Source organism: Dendrobates tinctorius, unplaced genomic scaffold (assembly GCF_039654945.1).
Source record: "Dendrobates tinctorius isolate UK_male_01 unplaced genomic scaffold, ASM3965494v1 ptg000011l, whole genome shotgun sequence".
In the NCBI taxonomy this organism is placed as follows: Eukaryota; Metazoa; Chordata; class Amphibia; order Anura; family Dendrobatidae; genus Dendrobates; species Dendrobates tinctorius.
In genome coordinates, this window is record NW_027361679.1 from 69,251,584 (window position 1) to 69,259,697 (window position 8,114).

Below are 8,114 nucleotides of genomic sequence, written 5' to 3' on the forward strand. Positions count from 1 at the left end.
CGCAACCCCCAGACTCTTCCCCCCTCCCAAACTGGATGTACAAGAAAAGAATGGGGTTTTTTTAATTCCGATATTTCTGTCCCATTGACTTGAATGGGACTTCCGGTATCGGAATCGGCGATACCCGATACTTTTTGGGTATCGGCCGATCCAATCCGAGCCGATATTTCTCAATATCGGATGGTATCGCTCAACACTAGTCACCAGACATTAACCTCCAACGGTGGAGGTGATCCTGATGGGACTCAGATACCAGAGGTGCACACGGATTGTACTGTCATGTCAGGGCAGGAGGAGGTTGACTCTCAGGGTGTGGAGTGTGAGAACAGAGAGAATGACAATTAGGTTGTAGATCCGACTTGGTGTCAATCCAGAGGTACACAGGTGAGCAGGTAAGCAGAAGAGGTGGATGACAAAGAACATGAGGAGGTTATGTTGCGGCTTCCCACACAGACACAAAGTGATGCAACCATGACAAGCACTGCATCCTCAGCCCAACTCTAGCTGTGGCCAGCACTGGTCGTGAGTGTGCAGTTTGCAGGGGCAGCAAGGGTTGCCTAGCCTGGGTGTTTTTTGAGACCGCAAAGGATAAACCAACACACATTATCTGTCAAATTTGACAAAACACTCAGTAGACATACAGCACAGTGAAGAATCACTTATATTCTCTAAAGCATAAATGGTTATTCATTATAGACATAGAAACCTTCTAAAAAAAAATGAATATACCAAAAAGAGTCCAGAGTGATAAAGACTCAAATAAATTTATTGAATAACACAAAAGGGGATAACAGAACAAATGAACATAATAAATTACCATAAATTAATATCACAAGGAGATAGATACATATTAAACACATTGGCCATGATAATAGAGTACTCATATGAATATAATAGCAATAATAACGTGCATAGTGTAAAAAGACTTGAAAAATAATCAATCATAAAGTGCATAAAAATACCGAATCATAGATACCCGTAATAGATGGCACAGTGTGTCTAAGGCTCCCTCCAACGTACGTTTCGCCTACCGTGGCTTTTTCAAGGAGTGAGGTGTAAATGAAAAGGGGGAAGTATTTATATGTAACCCCATCCAATGGAAATGTTAGTTCCTAAATAATGAGTGATAAATAAACCCAGTGTAAATAATCGCCATCAAAACCCAAAATAAATGAATGACACCCTTATTAATACTATGTGTATCTAACATAAGTAAAATAAAAAGAATCATATATGTTCAGGACTTCAGCGCACGCCACCGCTACTGCAGAAACCGGAAGCACATGGTGAGCATAATAAAAACAAACACAGGGAATAGCAGGATGTCTTAATGCGTTCAAGACTGGAGCGCACGTCACCGGGATCATAGGGACCGGAAGCGCGGGGAAACATACAAAATCGCAGGTCTCCACTGCAAAACCGGAACCGGAAATGACGCGGTCGGGGCGGAACGCTCCACAATAGAAGACATGTAATGTAGATCTTCTCCCCTGCAGCATCATATGGCGCGTCATTAACTATGCGCTCGATGATGGAACGCAAACAAGGCAACAAAAATGGGAACATACTGATGACATAAATAGAAATGGACACAAAAGAAAAACAGTGTCTCCTCCTATAAAATGACCAATAGTGCCTCACTAGCAATAAACTCAATATTGAAAACGCCAACAATATGGTACACTATAAGTATCCAGAAGGGGAATAGCACAGATGAAAATTACATACACCAAACAAAAGGCAAACAACATATACAACAAATAAAGTGCAAGGAATGTCAATATATATATATATATACTAACATAGAATAATAATAGGTATATTGCACTATATAAACTAAAATGGAATAAGGATCTATCCATAGATGGCCATAGAGTAAGATTACACTATAGAAGTATATAAAAAAAATATATATATATATGTAAAAAAACACGAAAAATACACAAATCAATAGGTGAAAAAAGTGAAGTGTAACACACGTGCGCTCGAGTGAGAGTGAAAGTAAATACATATAAATAAATATACCAATAAATATAGATACATTTATAAATATACAATTGTTAAAAAGACACATTATATATTGCATGATTTATAAAGTGCTTTAAATATGGATACATCAAGGATAGAAACGTTTCCCAGGACCGAGTTCAAGCTAAAAGCAAAAACTAAAAAGAGAGAACAAAAAAAGAGAGAATAAATTAATAAAATTTATTATAAAAATGCATTAAAAGTTAACTGCTCGTTAAGACCCTTGGGTGCAACAGTATCCAATCTGAAAATCCATTTGGATTCTATTTGTGCAAGACGCTTCTTAATGTCACCCCCCCAGCACTCAACATCACATGATCAATTCCTCGAACTTTCAGCAATGATTCATTACATTGATGGAAAAGTTTGAAGTGCCTGGGCAGTGTTTTTAAAGAATCCAAATCCAAAGTGTTATGTGCTGCTCTAATGTCCAGAACATGTTCCCTAACCCTGCGTCTAAACTCTCTAGACGTCAAACCCACATATTTCAAATTACATGGACAGCTCGCACAGTAAATCACTGCAGTGGTAGTACAGGTAATGTGATGCAATATTTTAAAAATTCTATTCTCATCAGCATTTGAGAAATCAACACACCTTTCTATGATGGGACAAGCCACACAGGATCCACATGGACGGCAACCCCATTGAGGGTCTCTTGATCCAAAAACATTAATCTCCTTTTTCTTGTAATGGCTTTGTACAAGCGTATCACGAAAATTCCTAGATCTTCTATATGTAATGGACGGCCTGGGAGGTAAATATTGTGTAAGATCCAGGTCCAATTGTAAAACTTGCCAGTGTTTCGTCAGGATATTGTTAATCTCACGCCATTTGCAATTAAAAGTTTGGATATAGCGTACCTTGTCTGAAGGTAGTTTCTCAACTCTTCGTTTATGGAGTGTTTCAAGGCGTTCCGTTCTTTTTTCACGCCAATATCCTTTTTGAATACAAGTAGACGGGTATCCTCTTTCTTTAAATCTTCGACTCAAATCTATACACTCAGTAGAGGCAAAAATTGCAATAATTAGACAACTACATGCATGAACCCGCACATGCGAAATCAGCATACCTTAGTGTGGGAATCTCACTGCACTAAAATGCAGGCTAGCGTGCCTTTCTAATCATCGGTCGTTCCATGAACCCCATCTGCTGCTTCCTCCTTCGTCACCATTCCAAGAATTCACGCACAAGTCTCCGGTTGCGGAAACTACAATTGCTTACCTACCACTGTCGGGATGAGTGAGAACCAGTAAGCTGTTATGGAAGTAGACATGACTGCTGCTCTTGTGTCACCTATAACAACACATCTTTCTCAATCCACCATAACATCTCCATCTGCACCTCACTCACAGTCCAGCAGTTTGTCCTGTTCTCCGCACTCCGCTCTCTCTCAGCACAGCAGCCAGCCCTTGGTCGCGCAGTTGTGGTCATGTAAAAGAATGTTTTCTCCTACAAATGGCAAACCTAAGATTTTTAACTCCACCATCTCCAATCTATTGGCAACGGAAATGATGCCTTTCTGCCTGGTGGATACAGATGGCCATAGCAGTTGCCCAGTCACCATAACTTCTCTAATAAAGCTGTTGCTGTGCTACACCAGCATGTCATCGACAACAACACAGATTCACTGAAAAAATCTATGTCTTTCATGGTGCATGTCACCACCGACATCTGGACAAGCAAACATGGGAAGGGGTTTTACATCTTGATGATAGGGCACTGGGTGACTCTTGTAGCTGTGGGGGAAGGTGGTCATTTTGTTGCTTCACAAGTCCTGGAATCCCCAAGGCTTGCGGGACATACCTCTATATATAACAGTTTCTTCATTGCTTCTGCCTCCTCCACCTCCTCTAGGGCCTACACCTGTGCCCCCAACCTCTCCCTTAATGAGACATGTGTTCCAACACTGCAGATAGAATCTCCCCCACCTGAATACTGCGCAGTAGGGTGACCGGATCTCATATGGGGGGGAAAAAATGTCAGAATCTTGTTCGTCTGGACCCCACAAAACGATTCCCCTTTCCAGATATTGAGATAGCCAAAATTTGAGCTCGATCAAACGACGTTAACCTGTGCCGCTCGTCGCTCAAAGTTTGAAAAAATCCAAATTGTGGTATTTTAAGATTTAGGTATTTTGCATAGTCTGTTAGACTATAAAGAATGTGACAACAACATTGCAGAAATAGCCCTGACCAAATTTTCGAACCATTTGTGGTATTTGAATGCAGAGTTGGTGGGATTATCATTTTTTGATCCCACCATTACAGACAATGAAAAGTTGTTAATGGCTAATAAATTGCTCAGTAGCACAGATGAACCATCAGAGCACGCTAACCTACATGAGTTGATAATTTTACATAGTTATCTAATCTATTCTAGAGCTTTTGTTAAAGTAGTTTTTGAAACGTCAGAATATAATGCTCGGCATTTGCTTACAACTTGCAGGACATATTGCTTTTGTTCTTCATCTTTTGTCAGAAGGTCGTTAAAGTCGGTTACTTCCTACCTCTTTTAATTTTTCTTTCCTAACTTTTGGATTTACAACCCTAGCGTGCTCTGATGGTTCATCTGTGCTACTGAGCAATTTATTAGCCATTAACAACTTTTCATTGTCTGTAATGGTGGGATCAAAAAACGATAATCCCACCAACTCTGCATTCAAATACCACAAATGGTTCGAAAATTTGGTCAGGGCTATTTCTGCAATGTTGTTGTCACATTCTTTATAGTCTAACAGACTATGCAAAATACCTAAATCTTAAAATACCTCAATTTGGATTTTTTCAAACTTTGAGCGACGAGCGGCACGGGTTAACGTCGTTTGATCGAGCTCAAATTTTGGCTATCTCAATATCTGGAAAGGGGAATCGTTTTGTGGGGTCCAGACTGACAAAATTCCGACATCGATTTTTTGCGGTCATCCTACTGCGCAGTCATGGCTCACTGCAATCAGGCAGTGTTTAAATTAATATGCCTTGGAGATTGCGATCACACAGCTCAAGAGTTATGGACAGGTATCCAGGCCAAGTTAGAACAATGGCTGTCTCCACTAAACCTGGAACCAGGGAAGGCAGTGTGTGACAAAAGTATAAACCTGGTGGCGGCCTTAGGCCGTAGCAACCTCACACATGTGCCTTGCATAGCTCACGCCCTCAACCCAATGGTACAGCAATTTCTTCACCACTATCCCGGACTGGATGCTCTGCTGCAGTAAGAACGATCACTGTGTGCTCACTTCCGATGATCACACCAAACAGGGCATTGACTAGCATCGCTATAGAGAACTTTCGGCCTACCAGTTAACCATTTGATTAACGATGTTCCTACATGGTGGAATTTCACTCTGTACATGTTGCAGTGGTTGTGGCAGAAGTGACGAGCTCTGATGCAGTATGTCCTTTTGCTTAGCCTGGACCAACGCAGTCCAGACATTGTGCTAATCATGCTTGCAGAGTGAGTACAGGTGAAGGACCTCTGCACCCTTCTGAACCATTTTGAAATGGCTACTAAGATGGTTAGCACACTTTGAATAGTATGCGTGACGAGGTGATGTTCCCAAAGGAAGAGTTGGACGCAGAGTAGAATGCTGAAGGGATAATAATATCTCAAATTTCTGAACTGTCATCGTACAAGCGGTTGCTATGGGGGGTCGCTTACAACGATCAAGGGGGGCTTATAGTACCAAACTGTTAGTGAAGATACAGGAGCCTAGGAAAAATGGAGGCAGACGAGGTGATGGACACGCAACAGTCAGGAGATTAAAAGGATAATGATCCGCTCTCTGTTGTCCGTGGGTGACGGGAGTGGATGGAAGAAGCAACTTGAGTGTTACCCTACCACCAACACACCATGGACTTGGACCTTATGAAAGCGCCTTCTTGCTGCTCTAACTTCAACATGATGCCCATATTCTAAGGTTTACAATCATGCTCACTACTGGGTTGACACTCTGTTAGATGCACGGTACAAGAGTAAATTTAACCAGATGCTTCCCCCCGTAAAGGGATGTGTGCATGCTGGAGTATTGAAACATGCTTGTAGACAATCTTCCGAATGGTTTTTCCCAAAACATCAGTAAGGCACACAGTGTGCATCTCCATTCTAGAAGTCCAACCCCAGGATCGTGACGGCGTCATCACTAAAACATTAGCAGCAGCAAAAGCAATTTCTGTGAGTCATTTAACAAATTTTTTTCAACAGCCCGTGCACCAGCAGAACAGAGTACAAGTCTGACACGTTATGAACGTCAGGAGAGGATGGTACAGGAGTATCTGGAGCTCAATATCAATGCCATCACTGGGGGTTTGGACCTTTTAACATTTTGGCCTTCAAAAATGGAAGAGTGACCTGAGCTTGCCTGGCATGCTTTGGAGGTTTTGCCATGCCTGGCAGCCAGCGTTCTCTCAGAATGTGTCTTCAGCACTGCTGGTGGTGTCCTGATGGAGAAGCCCATCCGGCTGGACCCTGAAAATGTAGACCACCTAACTTTCATCAAAATGAACAAGTCATGGAATGACTTTTGCACCTAAGTCGCAGACTGGGCAGACTAGTTGTTTTTAGTGTCATGTACTGACATGTGGGAAATGTTATTTATTAACTATTTTGAGCCATATGACTCTCTGACTTAAGGGAATAAAAATTAAACATTTGAAAATTGCGAAATTTTTAAATTTTTCACCAAATTTCCATTGTTTTTTACAAACGCAAGTCATATCAAAGAAATTTTATTACTTTCATAAAGTACAATATGTCACGAGAAAACCATCTCAGAATCACCGGGATCCGTTGACGCGTTCCAGAGTTATGACCTCATAAATTGAGAGTGGTCAGAATTGTAAAAATTGGCCTGGTCAGGAAAGTGAAAACAGGTTTCAGGGCGAAGGGGTTAAACAATTCTGGACTGCCTATATGATATTGTCATGTATTTGGAAGCTTCAGATTTTTGGGCAAAATCTGAGTTAGAGATACACCTGTGTATGTATTTTAGTGCACACCTGAAACAAACTGCTTCTTTGTGTAGCATCATGGGAAAGTCTAAAGAAATCAGCCAAATCATCAGGAAGAGAATTGTGGACTTGCACAAGTCTGGCTCATCATTGGGTACAATTTTAAGAAAACTGAAGGTGCCTCATTCATTCATTTATACAAACAATTATATGCAAGTACAAACAAGATGGGAATGTTCAGCCATCATACCGCTCAGGAAGAACACTGGTTCTGTGTCCCAGAGATGAACATGATTTGGACCAACATATGCATATCAACCCAAGGACAAAAGCAAAAGACCTTGTGAAGATGATGGCAAAAGCAGGTAAGATTGTGTCAATATCCACAATGAAACAAGTAATGTATCAAGATGGACTGAAAGGCCACTATGCCAGGAAGAAGCCATTACTCCGAATGAAACATAAAAAAGCCTAATGTTTGCAAATGCACACAGCAACAAAGACCTTATTTTCTGGAGACCTGTCCTGTGATATGATGAAACTAAAATTGAACTTTTTGGGCATAATGACCATCGTTACATTTGGAGGAAAAGGGAGAAACTTGGAAGCCTAAGAACACCATCTCAACTGTGAAACATGGGGTGGCAGCATCATGTTGTGGGGTTGTTTTGCTGCAGTAGGCACTGGTGAATGTCACAAAATAGATGGCATCATGGGAAAAGAAGATTATGTGGCAAAACTAAAGCAACATCTCAAGACATTAGCCAGAAAGTTAAAGTTTTGCGGAAATGGGTCTTCCAAATGTACAATGAACTGAAGCATACTGCCATAATGGTAACAAAGCGGCTTCAGGATAACAAAGTCAATGTTTTGGAGTGGCCATCACAAAGCACTGATCTCAATCCTATTAAAAATTTATGGGCAAAGCTGAAAAGGCAGGTGCAAGCAAGGTGACCTACAAACCTAGATCAGTGATACCAGTTTTGTGAGGAGGAATGGGCGCAAATTCCAACCAACTATTGTGAGAAGCTTGCGGAAGGATATCCCAAACATTTGACCCAAGTCATTCAGTTTAAGGGCGATGGTGCAAATGCTAATGAAATCTATGTAAACTTTTGACTTTGCAGTAAGTAATAA

The 8,114-nt window shown here is 41.1% G+C and overlaps 1 long non-coding RNA gene across 1 annotated transcript; it reads right to left on the reverse strand.

Annotated features, from left to right (window-relative positions):
• Nucleotides 1-748: 748 nt before the first annotated feature.
• Nucleotides 749-3,710, reverse strand: LOC141100072 (uncharacterized). The gene is made up of 2 exons (XR_012234588.1): nucleotides 2,626-3,710; nucleotides 749-2,165 (listed from the first exon to the last, which is right to left on the reverse strand). It is a non-coding gene; the product is annotated as an uncharacterized lncRNA (long non-coding RNA).
• Nucleotides 3,711-8,114: the final 4,404 nt, after the last annotated feature.